The 17,719-nt window shown below is 35.0% G+C and overlaps 1 protein-coding gene across 4 annotated transcripts in view; it reads right to left on the reverse strand.

The window, feature by feature from the left end:
• Positions 1-17,719, reverse strand: part of LOC113708095 (uncharacterized) — a 31,401-nt gene that overhangs the window by 3,276 nt on the left and 10,406 nt on the right. For all 4 annotated transcript variants that reach the window (XM_072068146.1, XM_072068145.1, XM_072068147.1 and 1 more), the window contains 3 exons: positions 14,972-15,059; positions 14,327-14,391; positions 307-367 (listed from right to left, as the gene is read on the reverse strand). The gene's annotated coding sequence lies outside the window, so the exon portion shown is untranslated. The remainder of the gene's footprint in view (positions 1-306; positions 368-14,326; positions 14,392-14,971; positions 15,060-17,719) is intronic.

Here is a 17,719-nt window from a genome sequence, read left to right on the forward strand (position 1 = left end):
CCATCCGGACGTAGCCGGACTACAAGGTAATACTCGAGTATACCAAATTCACCCAGGGTCACCATATCGCCCGATTCGATCGGTAACGAAGGGCAGTGACCAGTTCAGCCAAACGGCTTACATTCATGCACAACTAGCATTTAATCATTAATCATTGAAAATTTCATATTTATTTAGGTCGAGTGCGATAAAGTACACACTCGCCTAGAAAACGCGTTTTAACAATCATTGAAAGCACGTAACACATTATCAATTCATAATAACAGGCCAATAAGTCAAGGGATATAGCAAACAAGGAACACTCACCTAGGCACGCAAAATAATGTGTAAAATATCCCTCCGGATAACCCTCAGTCACTGAAAAAACCTAAGATTGAACAAGAGAACACATTATAGTTTATCGAGCAAAACAAAGAAACCCGACTCATTAGGAGTAAAACGTGTAAAGATGACTTCCAAGTAAGAAGAGGGTTGTTGGGAACCAAGGATGAAAAACATATGGAAAAACAAAAAGACTCTTAAAATCGTACTTGAAAGTAGTTCACTTGTGACCGATAAAACCCTAACTCACACTTCTATATTTTGGGTACGGAGTAAGTAAACATTTGGCGTTTTAAATCGAAGAGGTATCATGTTTGGAAATGATAAAACAGTCATAATATTTGTCAAACGAAAATATACAAATTCCAATAAAAACTTAGTCCTTGAGTGAAAATTTGGGCAGCACACCCTTTGTGTTTACCTAATTTCCCAGCCATTTTGGCTTCATTATTTTCTCAAATCAGTCCCAACATCTCATACAAAAATAATCTCACTTCCAAAAGCCGTTCACTAGGCTTCAAGTCATTCAAGTCATTTAGCTAGGAAATTAACCGGAAAGGAAAGTCAAGCCCTAAAATATGCAAGCAAGTACAATGAGACTCGATAACGAGTCGTAAACCAATGCCAAATATGACCCCAATAGGGTTCCATAAACATATACAATCATTAGAGAAAACCAGAAAATTCGGAAATGCAATTAGCTTTGGCCCTAAAAAAAACAGTTTTTGACTTCCTTTTTGCGGTAATGGCACCAAATGCCCTATGATTATCGGACGAAGGTGTAAGACCCACCATTTCGAAGCTAAAAGATAGGGCTACAACATCACAGAAGGTCACTCAATCCAAATCCTAGCACAACTAGGTCAAAAATGCAAAATACTATACCAGAATTCCCAAAACAGGTTTGCAAATCACACAAAACTGTAATTACTATAACTCAGTCTATACAAGTCCAAATGCCGAAATTCCAAAGGAATATGATAGCTAAGACATCCAGTAACATTTCATCAGAAGACACCAACTTCAAAATCCAAACCAAATCCAGTCAAAATAGGCAATTACTATCGCAGTTCCGCACATTCTGTTCACCAAAAACAGCAACAGTAAAAACGGCATAACTCTCTCTATACTACTCCAAATGCCCTGAAATTTTGTAGACACTTCATACTCACCAATACCTACAACTTTCATGTTTTGAGCAAAGTCCAATTCGGCCTCTAGCTATGACCTAAAATTTCGGACAGAATGTAGCTTCAAGAACCCTAATTTTCCAGAAATTCTTCCAAATCCAAAATTGATTGCAATTATCAACTAGTCACACCTACTAGAGTCAAAGCCCCTTATTACCAACCATCAAAAACAACCACACCATCAAGATCATATGCAACCAGAAAATTCCTCATAAAATGGAAAACTTCACCAAATCAAGCCAAACCAAGAAATAAATCATATATTCCAACACTCAAGCCACTTCTAAGCATAAGATAACCATCATTAGGTGTAGTAGAGGTTCAAGCATCACTTACCAAGTAATCAAGAGAGATAGGGAGTGTGGACACCTTAGCTCTCCAAAAAAAACTTCACTAAGCACTCAAGAGCACCAAAGGAAGGAATTTTATGGAGTAGATTCTAGTTTAAGCACTTGAGTTGGGTGATTTGAGCTTGTTGGAAGCTTAAACTTGGAAGAGTTTTTCTTTCTTCTTGGATGAGAGGTTCGGCCATCAAGGAGCAAGAAATGGTAAGTTTTGTTCAATTTTTAAGATATTTAAACAAGTGGTCAAAAGGTCAAAAAAAATAGAATAGTAAACCATAAAGTCCACCCAATGGGAACATGACACATGGCACCTCATTAAATGCATTCTTATCATTCTTTTCTCTCTCACATCAATCACTTCACACACACTACTTATCTCTTAACACCCGACAAAATTTCCACAGTATCCGAAACTTAACCGTATTGGCCGAATTTTCCCGAACTTTTCGCACTCGTGGGTCCCACGTCCAATATATATTCTTACTGTTCTAAAACTACTCCAATACTAGAAAAATCATCTTACAACTCTAATTGCTCATAAAATCCATCAAGAAAATATTCCTAAGCCAGAAAATGCAGAAAACATGCAATTAAGGGGAAATAAACCCTCGGAAAAAAATATTAGGGTTTTACGGGTTCTCACAAAATTTCTTACTTTTCCAGCCATCACGGCTTCATTACTTTTCTCAATCAACTCCCAAAGTCATACTCAATATACATTCATCACCACAGCCGTTCAATAGGCTCAAGGTTATCCAAGTACAAAAGTTAGCTAGGAAAATGACCGGACATAAAAGTCAAGCCCTAGAATATTCCAATAAGCACAAGAAGACTCGATTACAAGTCATAAACCGATGCCAACATGATCACAATAGGGTTCCATAAGCATATATAAGCAGTAGAGGAAACCAGAAAAATCCGGAAATGGAATTAGCTTTAGCCCTGAAAAAACAGTTTTGACCTCATTTTGCGGTAATGGCACCAATTTCACTACGATTATTGGATGAGGGTACAATACCCACCATTTCGAAGCTAAAAGATAGGGCTACAACATCACAGAAGGTCACTCAACCCAGTTTTGAGTGCAAACAGGTCAAAAATGCAAGATACTAAATCAAAACGTAAAACAGATTCACCAAAATGCATTCTAGCGGAAACATCACAACTCAGGCTCTCCAAGTCCAAATCCAGAAATTCAAAAACCAGATGAAAGCTAAGAAACAGGGCTAAATTTCATCAGAAGGCCTCAACAACCAATTCGGAAGCAATTCCAGCCAAAATAACCCATTACCGACGCACTTCTCAATTTCGGGTAAAACCAGAACAGCAATAGTAATTTTGACTTATCTCATTCTACACTACTCCGATTGACCTGAAATTTTGTAGGCACCTCTAAAATGTCATTCCCTACAACTTTAATGTTTTAAGCCAAGGCCAATTCGGCCTCTATCTAGGACCTAAAAATTCGGACAGAATGCTCCTTCAAGAACCCTAGTTTTCTGAAATTTCTTCCAAACCAGAAATTGGTTGCAATTAATCACTTTTTCCACCTCCTAGAGTCATTATATACCATTTCCAATCATCATAGATAGCCACACAATCATGCTTATATTAAAACAGAAAAATTCCCAAAAATAATAAAACTTCATCATTTCAACCACAAATCAAGAAATAACCCATAAATTTGCATCTCATACAACCACTAAGCATGATTTAAGCATCAATTAAGGGAGGAGGGTGGTTCTTCACAACTTACCTTTAAAACAAGAGAGAGAGAGCTAGTGGTCACCTTAACTTTCCAAATAACTTCACCAATCACCTCAAAATCACTAAGTGGAGGAGTTTTATGGAACAATTACAAATTTAACCGGTTGAAGTTGGAGATTGAGCAAGGTTGGAGACCAAAATTGTGAAGAGTTTTCTTTCCTTTGTGCTTGAAAGAAGTCGGCCAAGAAGAGAAACAAATGGTGAGTTTTTGGTCAATTTTGATATTAATTTGGTAAAGGCATGAATAGTGGTCAAATGGCAAGACTTACTCTTATGGTGACACTTGTCACCTTTTATTAAATATCTACCTAACTTGTCTCTCTCATATCAATCCAAATTGCAACCTCTACTTATCTCTTAACACCCGGTAAATTAACTCCAGTATTCAAAACTTAATCTAGTTGGCCGAATTTTACCGAACTTTCCGCACTAGCGGGTCCCATGTCCAATATACGCTCTTAATTTCTTAAAAACTAACCGATACTAGAAAAATCATTTAAAAGCTATATTTACTCATAAAATTTATTTGCACAATTTTTCGAATAAAGAAAAGGTGGGAAAAACGTATAATTAAAAGAAATTAAAACCTAGAAATTAAGAAAATTACGGGTCTTCACAGTTTTGATAATTCAATAAGGACCAGCCAGTGAAAGAAATCACAATGCCCCAAAGAACTTGAAAAATGGTGAAGGGTTTTCTGCTAGGTATGCTTTTTTTTTTTTCATTCATTCCTCAGCTTAAATGATGATCAATACCAATCTCCCAAGACAAGCGTCCATGTAATAAAATCAATAAACAGAATAACTTTTCAATTTAACTTGAGAGAAGAAAATGTACGACCGAAGCAAATCTCATGAGGAATAGAAAAAACCACCGTTTGGATATATAACTGAAGCTCATTTCTCAGCACATCTTTATCAATAATGCAATCAAGATATGCTAAATTCGGTGAGAGAAACTATTAGGTGAGAGATGTTACAAATCTAAGAGAACATCATGTTTTGTAAATACATATTTAAATCAACTAAAACTGAATTTTCTAACAAGAATTTCTAAGCTACCAAACATCATAGTTAGAGGTGGCAATTATACCCAAAACCCAACAACCCACCCACTAATTTAAGAGGTTGGGTTGGGTAAATTGGATGTTGGGTTAATTTTGGGTTGGATAATTAAAACCAACATGTATTTTGGGCGGTTTGGGTAATTAAGTTGGGTACCCATTACCCAATTTAAAAAAACAAATAAAACAAAAACACCAGTTTCTAGCGAATGAACCTCCACAACCACCAGCTTCGCACCTTTACTCTTTAGCAAATTCACAAGCCTCTCGACAAAGAGTTCTTTCTTTATTGCTAACAACGATTTCAATCAAAAGAAAGAAATTTTCAATCCTACTTTGGGTTCATTTCTGCTACCTTTTTTGCAGTTCTATCATCCCAAATCCAAGCAGAAGTCACAAAATCTCAGATTAAAGCTGTCGAACCTTAACCCCATTTGCTCCTGTGCTGTCCTTGGCTATTGTTCCTACAGGTATAAAGCCTTTATTTGTTTCTCTATATTTTTAGTTTCCCAGTACTATTTTATTTCCTACAGGTATAATCCGAGGTAGCACTTTCACGCTCATATATTTTTGCTCAGGTCTTCATGTTGGATTTGGTCAAGATTTGGTACTTCGTTTATGCATTTTTAGTTTTTTTTTATGGTTTGTTTAATGGTCTTGAAATTTATTGTAAAGAATTATTTGATTCCACGATAACAATATAAAAATATTTTTATGCAACCAAAAAACCAAGTAACTCGCTCAGTTTGGGATTGAGATATCAATTTTCCATGCTTGTGGGTGGGGGCCTGGTGGGTGTTTGAGTTGGGCTTATGCGAATTTGATTTGATTCTTTATTTCTTAACAAGGGATTTGATTCTTTCTTTACCATACAAATCCCATGTCAATTTTAGTATTGTTTAAGTGACTTATGTACACTGATAACATTTCATTACCCCATGATCTGCTGGCTTAGAGTAGTTGATGATGATTAGATGGATGAATTTGAACTTTGATGAGTTTGAGTGACTTGCATGTTTTCCGTGCTTAGATTAATAGTAGCAGTAATTAGTGCTAGACTTTCTCATGTTCTCCTTGCATGTTGACCCGTGGCTTCAATTTTGAACTTTTCTCAAATCAGTTCATCATATTAAATTACTATGATATAATTAATTATATTTCTAGTGCTTACCTTATTATATATATAACTGCTTGTGTTTGTGATCTGTTGGTTAGGGCTTTAAATAACTAGCTTCCTATCTCATCCTACTGTTTGTAAACTGATGGCAGGATATGTCAGTTGCTTGTGATCTTGATGATGATGTCGATTATTGCAGTCATGGGTGTAATACGGAGACATATAAGAGATCCCATTCAGCAGTTTGGCCTCATTTTCATAGGTTAGAACCTGATGAGCATGGTAGACGGAAAGCTATATGCAAAACATGTGGTAAGAAGTACTTAGCATATAATGTGAGTGGCACATCTAATTTATTACGCCATTTGGCAAGTCATGCTCATAATGAGGAGCAACCTACGGGATTAGCTACGGTTGATCATGAGTTATATCGTGATAAGGTGGCTATTGCAATTGTTAACATAATTACCCTTTCCAATTTGTGGAACACATTGGAATTAGAGAATTGCATTTATTTTTAAATCCTTCTGTGAAAAGCATTTCGCGAAATACAGCTAAATCTAATGTGTTAAAGATATATAGAAGAGAAAAAGAAAAGGTCAAAAAAGAGCTTGAACTTGTACACGGGCGAATTTGTTTGACATCTGATCTATGGTCTTCTATTACTAGTGATGGATACATGTCAGTACATTATGTTAATCAGAATTGGAATTTACAGAAGAGAATAGTTGTGTTTCGTCATGTACCCCCTCCTCATAATGGTCCAAATTTATCCGAGAAGCTGATTAATTTTCTAAAAGATTGGGGTTTTGATAAAAAAATTTTCACCATCACTCTAGATAATGCAAAATAGAATGATAGAGTGACTAGATTATTGCAAAATTATTTTTTATTTAATGGTTCTTCTATTTGTGGAAGTGAATTTCTTCATGTTCGTTGTGGTGCACATGTGTTGAATTTAATTGTAAAGGCTGGACTGGATGTGATTGATGACGCAATTTATAAAATTAGAGAAAGTGTAAAGTATGTGAAAGGATCTGAAAGTAGGGTCATAAAGTTTGCCGAATTGGTGAAACAACTATCATTGGAGACAAATAAGAAATTGCGACAGGATATAGTAACTAGATGGAATTCTACCTATCTGATGCTTGAGAGGGCCTTACTTTTTAGACATGCATTTTCTCGACTTCAAGATGTAGATGATGACTACAAGTTGTGTCCTTTAGAAGAGGAATGGCAGAGGGTCGAAAAGATTGCAGAGTTTTTGAGGCCTTTCTATGATATGACACTTTTGTTCTTGGGAAGTAAATACCCCACAGCTAACTTATACTTTCCCAATGTTTGGAAGATTCAATGTCTCTTAAATAAAGAGGCCAATAGTCCAGATTTTTTGATTAGTGAGATGGCTTCTAATATGAAGACCAAATTTCAAAAGTATTGGGATTGCTATAGTGTTATCTTATTGTGACGCCCCGAAAAGTATGAGTGTGAGAACCCGGAAATTTTCTAATTTTCTAGGGTTTATTTTATTTAATCGCCCGCCTTTTCTACATTTTCTTTATTAGAAAAATTCCCCAGATAAAGTTTATGAGCAAAAATAGTTTTAAAATGATTTTTCTAGTATAGGTAGATTGGCTTGTAATAGTTGAACAGTTAGGATGTTTGTTTTTGTTTTGGTGGTTGTATATATTATGAATCGTGTTCTTGTGGCTTAGAAGAGTTTTATTAGCTTTAAGTTTTGAGTCCTGGCGCGAGCTAGGCAGGCGGCCCGCCGATACCCTTGGGTTCGCCCTTGGGAGAAGTGGGGTCGTCACAGTTGGTATCAGAGCTTAGGCTTCAGATCTCTGTAGGGGTGAGCATTCGGTGCATATTCGGTAATTCGGTGCACTGAATTCGGTGAATTCGGTTATTCTACCTGTAAAATTTTAAACCGTTTTCAATTCCGAATTGGGGCATAACCGAATTCATCCGAAACCGATTTCAAATTTGAAAATGGTAATGAATTCGGTTAAACCAAATTCATCTATTTAAAAAAAAAAAAAAAAAAAAAACCTGTTATCAGCTTAAGAAATATGTTACCAGATTCTAAAGCTTCAAGATCCTCCAATTCTTCTTCCACATTCAATTTAGAATCCTCAATGATTTATAAATTATTACTAATTTGATCCCCAAATTTATTCATAATTGAACACATTACTTATGTTCTAATCATTTTGTGGTTTAATTGGCATTTATTTGATCACTTATACCTACAATCCTTAGTCTATGATTTAAGAAACACATAAAAAGTGATTAACTTAAACTAGAATAAACCTTAGACTATACAATGATTGGTGATAATTTATGAATTTATAATTTACAATGACTAATAATAAGCAATATTAGTTAGTAGTTACAATGAATTTATAATTTACACTGATTAATAATAAGTACTATTAGTTACAAACTTACAAATTACAATGACTAGTGATAACTTATATTAGTTACAAACTTATAATTTATTTCAAATCAAAATAAAAACTTATTTACTTACACATGTTATTGTGAAAGTCAATACACTAGTACATTCATTTGCAATTCATATGCATTCACTTACACTGCTAAGTGCTAACTACTTAGCTGTCTTATCTATACTTAAAGTCTTAAGAATTAATATTAGTGAATAGATAATATGAATTTTTAAGTTAAATATGTAGAGTGCACTAATACTTGCAAGTTAGAGATTACGCATTCAAATATTCAATAATTCAAACATGAATGATGTATCAAATTACCAATATCTAAATTTAATTACTAATTATGTTTATTGTTTAATATTTAGTATTATGCAATATGCATATATGACATATGTGTTAATTATTATCTAATTCTAGTCATGTTACTCATGTATAAAATAATAAGTATTATAGTTATCTTATATTGTTATGTATTACTATATATTTGTATTATTATAGTCATATAACAATTAACAAATACTAAAATAATATATTGTACATTATTATATATTATTATTATTATAAGTACATGATATGATGATAAATTGATAATACCATATACTAATTATTATTAATAGCATTTACCTATATAATATAATAAAGTATTAGTAGTATATACTAATACTAAATAGCATTTATCTATATATTATATAATTTTATATGCCAATTTGGTAATTCGAATGCGGTAATGCGGTACCCGATTTCAATTACCGAATTGGAATGCGAAATCGGTTATTACCTAATTCATAATCTCATTACCTATTTCATACCATATTAGAATTCGGTGAATTTGGTACGTACCGAATTTGTACCAAATTACCAAATTCCCGATTTCAAATTACCGAATTGAATTTGAAATCGGTTATGAATTCGGTAAGAACCGAATATGCTCACCCCTAGATCTCTGTAGTGTATCCTAGGCTTGAAGTTTAGGATGCCGGACTGTGGGTTTGATTTGACTCTTGAGAGATTTTTGCGGGATGTCTCGACTTGATTGGTACAAGATGGAATGTCGAGGACGACATTCTTTTAAGGAGGGGAGATTGTGACGCCCCGAAAAGTATGAGTGTGAGAACCCGGAAATTTTCTAATTTTCTAGGGTTTATTTTATTTAATTGCCCGCCTTTTCTACATTTTCTTTATTAGAAAAATTCCCCAGATAAAGTTTATGAGCAAAAATAGTTTTAAAATGATTTTTCTAGTATAGGTAGATTGGCTTGTAATAGTTGAACAGTTAGGATGTTTGTTTTTGTTTTGGTGGTTGTATATATTATGAATCGTGTTCTTGTGGCTTAGAAGAGTTTTATTAGCTTTAAGTTTTGAGTCCTGGCGCGAGCTAGGCAGGCGGCCCGTCGATACCCTTGGGTTCGCCCTTGGGAGAAGTGGGGTCGTCACACTTATCATTTGCCATTATCTTGGATCCTCGTTACAAACTCCAGTTTGTGGAATATTGTTTTTTTGTGTTGGATCCTCAATCACGGGATGAAAAGGTTCTTAGTATTAAACAAAAGTTGTTTCGTTTGCTCGAAGAATACTCTAAGACCAACACTGGTATTACTGCTGCACCAATGGAGAGTACTTTTAATGGTGATAATGGACAAACTAGAGATCTCATGGATGTGAGTAAAATTGATTCTTATGTTTTTGTATTTTGTTTCAATTTATATAACCTTAAACGTTCAATATTTATGATATTTGCAGGGTTTTGATGTGTACCAATCTCAACAAGAGGCAAGTGGTAACAAATCTGAGTTGGAGTTGTATCTTGAGGAGCAACTAGTCGATCGTAAGCAACAACCAGATTTGAATGTTTTGACTTATTGGAAGGAGAGTAGAATTAGATATCCTGAACTTTCACTTATGGTTTGAGATATCTTAAGTATTCCTATTACCACTGTCACGTCCGAGTCTGCTTTTAGTCATGGTGGGAGAATTCTTGGAAAATTTCGAACTTCTATGTTGCCGGATAATGTGAAGGCACTACTGTGTTCTCGAGATTGGTTGTATAATAGTGAAGGTAAATTAGATATTTAGTTGCATTGACTGTTAATTTTCAGTAGCTTAGAATCTCTTTAATTATTTTCTGCATTGGTTGATTAAATCTGCTAAATTTTAGAGAGTCCTGATAAAGATTTTGAAGTTGAACAAGAAGACGAGGAGCAAGATCTTGGAATTGATATTAGTAGATTAAGTGCTGAACAAGATGCATCTTCAAATGTTGATACTTAGTAAGTATGTCATGTGAACTCGATATTTTAGAATACTTGTTATTGCTTTCTACTGTTATTTTAGTTAGAGCTGTGATTTGTGCTCCTGGTGTATAATGGGTATGGTCATGGAATGTCATGATTTTTCAAGTTTCACTTTTGTTGTCGTAGAATACTTCTTTGTCTTGCCACCAGGTTTGGGTATTATCACTAGTGATTCACTACAAAAGCTGATTCAGAGTGCATGTCTTTTTCCGAGCAATATGTCAGCTTTATTGGCATTTTTTACCTCTGTGATGTTGATTCTTTGACCTGCCAAAAGCATTATTAGTGAAACATGATACAATGATCTAAGATTGGTATTAGCAACTAATTTGACTTTCATAATAGCATGATCTTTGGCTCCACTATGAACTACTGACTGCGAAGTCTTAAGAATGTGCTACTCTCTGTGGAGTGCCTAGTTGGTTTGGAAGATTGATTTAGGATAATTTGTTGTTTTCACTTGTACGCATTTGAAGTGTTCTCAAGTGGATATCTGCATATGATTGCTGTGCTTTCTAGTTACACGGAAAGTGGTAACATGAGTTCCATGTGTTTATTTAGAATGTGGTTGTCTTTTGTGTGTCCAATTCTCCCGTTGCTTCTGCTTATTTGTTGGTTGCTAATACTTGCCATCTTATTTTTGCTGCAGATGTTCCAGTGTATGTCCATTTGTTATATCACTGGGTTTGTGTGACGCCCTGAAAAGTATAAGTGTGAGAACCCGGAAATTTTCTAATTTTCTAGGGTTTAGTTTATTTAATCGCCCGTCTTTTCTACATTTTCTTTATTAGAAAATTTCCCCAGATAAAGTTTATGAGCAACGATAGTTTTAAAATGATTTTTCTAGTATCGGTTAGTTTTTGAGAAATTAAGAGCGTATTTTGAACGTGGAACCCGCAAGTGCGGTAAATGCATTATATTTTTGACAACTTGTTGGAATTTTGTATTAAGTGCTATTATTTTACAAAGTGTTAAGATATTTGTATTGGAGAGACAAAAAGATAAGTTTTAAACCAAAAAGGTGACAAGTGTCACCTTGTGATTTAATCTTGGACTTTGACCATTATTTCTTACCTTTACTAATACTCAATTTTGACCCAAAAATCATCCTATTTCTATGCTTCATGGCCAGCTCTCTCTCAAAGGAAAAGAAGAAAAATCTCTCAACTTTCTAGCTTCTCATCTCACTCAATCTTTCAATTAAACCGATTAATCTTCCAATTACTCCATAAAACCTCTTAGTTTGGTGGAGTTGAGCTTGGTTGTGAAGTTGTTTGGAAAGTTAAGGTGACTAGTTGCTCTCTCTCTTGTATTGCTAAGGTGAGTTGTGAAGGACCCCTCTCCTTCCTCTAATGATGTTCAATTCATGATTGGTGGTGGTATAAGATGCACTTTTATGGATTATATCTTGATTTTGGTTGAATTAGTGAAGTTTTATAATTTTTGGAGATTTTTCTGTTTTAATATGAACATGGTTGTGTGGTTATATATGATGATTGGAAATGATGTTTAAGGACTCTATGAGGTAGAAAAAGTGGTCAATTGCAATCAATTTCTGTTTTGGAAGAAATTTCAGAAAATTAGGTTTTGTGAAGGAACATTCTGCCTGAATTTATAGCTCCTAGTTAGAGGCCGAATTGGCCTTGGATTAAAACATGAAAGTTGTAGGGAATGACATTTTAGAGGTTCCTACAAAATTTCAGGTCAATCAGAGTAGTGTAGAATGAGAAAAGTCGAAATTACTATTGCTGTTCTGGTTTTACCCGAATGTAAGAATTGCGCCTGTAATTGGTTGTTGTCGCTGGAATTGCTTCGGAATTGGTTGTTGAGGTCTTCTGATGAAATTTAGTCCTGTTTCTTATCTTTCAGCTGGTTTTGGAATTTCTGGATTTGGACTTGGATAGCCTGATTTATGATGTTTCCGCTAGAATGCGTTCTGTGAATCTGTTTTTGTGATTCTGGTATGGTATCTTGCATTTTTGACCTGGTTACACTCGAAACTGGGTTGAGTGACCTTCTGTAATATTGTAGCCCTATCTCTTAGATTCGAAACAGTGGATCTTGTACCTTCATCCGACAATCGTAGCGCCTTTGGTGCCATTACCGCAAAATGACGTCAAAACTGTTTTTCTAGTTTTGAGCTTAACTTTCATTTCCGGACTTTTCCCTGGCTTGACTTGTACTAGTACTACTTGTAGCTTGCTGAATGGCTATTGGATGAACTTGTTGTTGTGTGTGTACCTTTGGGTTGGAATGAGGAAAAAATGAAGCCATGATGGCTGGAAAAGTTAGCAAATTCAGGGGAAGTGCTGTCCGAACTTTGAAGGGATTTGTTTGCATTGAGTTTGTGATCTAAGACTTGGATTTGAGCAAGGCAATGTTATATGATGGATGATTTCTGAGCCGTGGAGGTGAGTGATCCTAAACTATTTCCAAAGTACTTGTGAAATGTTTCTTGCATTATGTACTCGATTGCATATCATGCGTGCTTGCATGTGAGTTCATGACATGATTTGGCTTCAATGAGTTCTGGGAAAGTCTTGTGCTGGACACCAACGTCTCCACTCTGTTTATGGTTCATGTTCATGTTTATCTGGAGCTCAAGAAGGGGCTCCCTCTTAATGTTAATGTTAATGTTAAATGATCTATTTGAGCGTTGGGTGTTCAAGTGCTATGATTTCCCTGGCTCACGAGAGCACTAAACGAACATTTGATCTCTGAATCATGACATCATCGAAATGATCGAAATGCAACATTGTGAAATATATTTGTTTAATGATTTTACTGGTTACTCGCTGAGCTTCCAGCTCACCCCAAAAATATTTTATTCCCCTCCACAGGGCTCAAGGCGAAGGAAGGGCTTGTAGTACTTGTGCACGTGACTGGATGGCCTATGTTTTGTATAATTTGGATTTGGAAATCATTTTATGTATAGTTGGGAATTATTTCCGCTTTGCTTTTGACATGTAATTATTGGAGAATTTGATGTAATATTTGAGTTTTATCTTGTAATTTATTTGAGGATTGTAGTGAACGACTGAGTCCCGGCGAGAGCTGGGCAGGCGGCCCGCTGAACCCTCTGGTTCGCCTTAGGGGGAGGTGGGGCTGTCACAGTTTGAATGCTGCCTAAGTTCCATAAAGCAAATTAGTTTCAGCTTTGAATTCTAGCATTTTTGGGGTGTTCAGTAGTTATTTATCTTTCCTTAATGAGTTGTTGAAGGAATAGAATGTGCTTTATTGGTGACTAGTTGATGGTTGTGTTGTCATTGGACCTGTTCTAATGTTGCGTTAATTTTTTGAAGAATTTTCAAATGAATTGGATAGTGATATTTGAACTAATTGGTTGAGAATTGTATCTCTCTTATCAAGTTTCAATTTAATTAAGGAGTGATTGGATCTTGTTTAATATTGGTATAACATTTTTTCATGCAATATTGAACTTGGACCAAAATTGTTTTAGTGTGTGAAAAAAAAAAATTTTATATGCAAAAATATATTTGAGAGAATTTATGTATCAAAATCTATTAATTAATATATTGGGTCATATTTGGGTCTTGGGTTTGAGATGACCCAATATGACCCAACCCAAAACTAACCCGATTTAAAGTTGGGCGGGTTGGGTATAACCCATTTAAGTAAAAATCCAATATCAACCCGCCCAATTGCCAGGTATAATCATAGTTTATGATTAAAGAGGCAAAACTACAGTACTGCAGTAAGTTAATTCTTTTTTCGGCAAATGAATAGAACATTTAAGGTGTTAAAACAATAACTTACTATTTCAAGCAGGTGCTTAGAATCTAATATTTGAGAATCCTTGTCTTGGGCAAAACTTTAACCACCTACAAACAGGAAAACCATTTATAAGATCCAGTGAATCAGAAACAATTAATCAAAAAAAGATTGCTGAAAATACTTGGTTTAATATCCACTTAAGGCTCATAAAACAAATATTCAAAAGGTTTTAACAAGAGACAATTTTCTGTGCTAAAAGACAAAAAATTGAACACAGCATTCAAAAGAGTAGCATCCCAAGATCTTTTGTAACTCAAAATTTTGGCCAATGTCCAACTTGGCAGAGAATTCCTGATTCCTAGAGAAGAAATTCATTAGATCTTTAAGTGTTGGAAACCCAATGAAGGAAAAAGAAACAGAAGAGCTGAAGCAAAAAGAAATACATTTTGAAGATGAAGAAATATATTTTAAACAAGTGTATCTTTTTAGTTACCATTGGGAATGCTTTTTTTGAGCAGATCAACAAAATACCTACGTGAAAGACGCCAAAAAATGATTAAAAAGAAAATTTGAATGAGTTTGAAAAGAGCAAAGGCCATTGAAAATGGCCAACGAGAAAAGCATACTAGGTCTCAAAAGAGCAATTTAAAGGAAAAAATTAAATCAGAATGACACAATAAAACTTACGTTTTCTCTCACCAGTTGTTCTTCACAGGTGGCCATTTTTGCTTCCAACTCCAGAAGAAATCCAAGAAAGGCAAAAGCTTAGGTTGAGCTAAATAAACAAAAGGTCATTTTCTTCAGCAAATTATAGGCACATAAGTAGGTGAGATAATTTAAGAGAGCACTCAAGTTTTGAGACTTCAATCTTACCAGTCTCAAATGCAGGTAAGAATAACATAAATCATCTACAACTAGACAACACCATGGAAAAGAAAATTTCCTAAACAATCCAACTTGTAAAATTACTTAAGAGGTAATCTATAAGCTTAAGCAGCAGTCCATCGGAGGGGAAGAGCTTATATTGTCCTCTAGGCAATGCAATAAATGAAGGAAAATATAGGCTGCAAAACCATGTAAAACCCATAGTTGGCAAGGGTAGCCTCAGCACAAGTTAGGACACTACTGAGTCATGAGAAATTTTGTGATTACATCTTTAACAGACATTATTCATGAAGCAACAATATACATTGGCAAGTAGAACACAAAAATGAAAATCCTATCCCTTACAATGCTTGATAATGAACAAAACGGAAAGATGATTACCAACTATCACTAAGAAGCTCTATTTTGTTTGGCTATGAGCTCAAAACTATCACTAAAAGATTATCGTTAAGCACCTGATGATCCAAATGTCCAAATAGTGGAAAATATACAGGAATACAAGATTTATTATTCAATCCTTTATCAGCTATGTAATAGTTGTACCCTGAGCTGATTCGCCTATATAATGGAATAGAGAATCATAGAGGTTAAGCCAATACCTTAAAATTCAATCACCACAAAAAATTGCACAAGAAAGTAATACCTTAAGGACCACTACGAGCTAAAAGATTGCAACGACTATGGCAGTTTTTTTCCTACATGATTAGTATATCAATCTAATAAAATTCCCCACAAATTAGAGACCAAAACAAAGTAAACATTGAATTTGCAAGATCCATAAACCTAATTACCACTTCCATACACAATGTAGCAAGGTCAAAGAAAATAACACCATTCAAACAAACAAAAATTTACACTAAAATTAACTATCCAAAATATCAACATTTCAATTTCTACCTAATGAAAACAACCTCTGATGAGATGTTTCTGCACATGTGATAAGTGCCATTTTGTTAACATAGTTCAGCAATTGAGTTTCTTAATCTGAGAAGTCACCATGAAAGAAAAGAAAAGCTTGAGTTTAGTCAGATTTACCAATCCAATATCATCATTTTTGATGATGGAGTGCTTCATTATGCGCTTGCAGATATCAAAGTAGTCATAGCAGAATGGAATAGAGTAGCTTACATAAAGGCCAATCGGGACTTATGTACTGCACTTGGAATTGATTTTTCTATCTTCCAACCAAATAGTGTTTGCTTATTAGTGTATTTCAGGTAATATCTTGATGTATTGTTGTGGGTATTCCCTTTGATGCTGATCAATCGAAAGTAAGCTCATTAGAAAAAAGGGATAATAAGTATAGAAATGTCTATGACCCTGTGAGGTGAATCGTGCACCACTCCAAAGAAAACAAAATAAAAAAGGATAAAAACCATCCCTTGATTGTATATCTCAATTCCTCATCTTGTAACCAAGAAAAATGGATATGTAGAAACCAAAAAAAAGGGTTCCGAAGAAGAAAAAAATACGGTACTATATACAGTTTATAGACAGCACCAAACCAGTAACTTTGAGTGCGGAATTTCTAGGAGATCCCCCTAAGGCGAACCAAAGGGTTCGGTGGACTGCCTGCCCAACTCTCGTCGGGACCGCTGCGTGCTGCCCAAATTTACGCTCGAGAACTAGGTCGATATCCTTGCGACTTAAGTAAGGCTTGAGAGCGAATACCACGTGAACCATTTAGGGTATTTACGTTTTCCTTGCCACTTCGACTCAAATAGCGATTTTATAGTTTTACAAGTGAGTCTAAGTTTTACAAATATTTTACTTATGTCCTTTGGTTTCAATGTACTCTTTTCACTACCAAAACCATATTTATACTTTGTACTAGTACGTATTCGACTTGTCTTTGACTCACTTACATCTTTGATGGTTGAAGCATAATGTGTTCGTTTGATTATTAGGGTTCCTTGGTGATTGAGAGTATTATCCGGAAGGAATCTTTGGACGTTATTTTGCTTAAATAGGTGAGTGTTCCTTGTTGTTATGTTACTCTTGACTATATGCCTTGTTCCATGTTATGGATATTTGATTGAATGTTAAATGCTTTCAATGATTGCTAAAAACAAGTTTTTTAGGCGAGTGTGTACTTTATCGCACTCGACTTAAATGAATGTGAAATTTTCAATGATTGAATGATTATATATGCATGAATGTAAGCATTGGCTGAACTGGGTCCTGCCCTTCGTTACTGATCGACTCGAGCCAGAAGCGGACTCGGTCGGGCGATTTAGTGACCCTGGGTGAACGTTTGGTATACTCGAGTATTACCTTGTTGTCGGGTAGAGTCTGGCCAACGTCCGGAAGGGGGTGAAATGAAATGAATGAACGAATGTCAATGCAAACGAGGGTTTTACTTACAAAAACGCATTTTCAAATAATTGGAGGAATAAGGGGAATGACAGGAGAATGAACGAACGAACGAACGAATGGCTCCTTGTGAGCTCGTATCCTTTTAATGAATGTGTTATTATCGCTTTCCATTGTAAATGTTTCTTGAACTATTGATACTCTATGATTAATGTATTGGATTGATTGTTTGATTAT

Source organism: Coffea arabica, chromosome 10e, assembly GCF_036785885.1.
Source record: "Coffea arabica cultivar ET-39 chromosome 10e, Coffea Arabica ET-39 HiFi, whole genome shotgun sequence".
Lineage (NCBI taxonomy): Eukaryota > Viridiplantae > Streptophyta > Magnoliopsida > Gentianales > Rubiaceae > Coffea > Coffea arabica.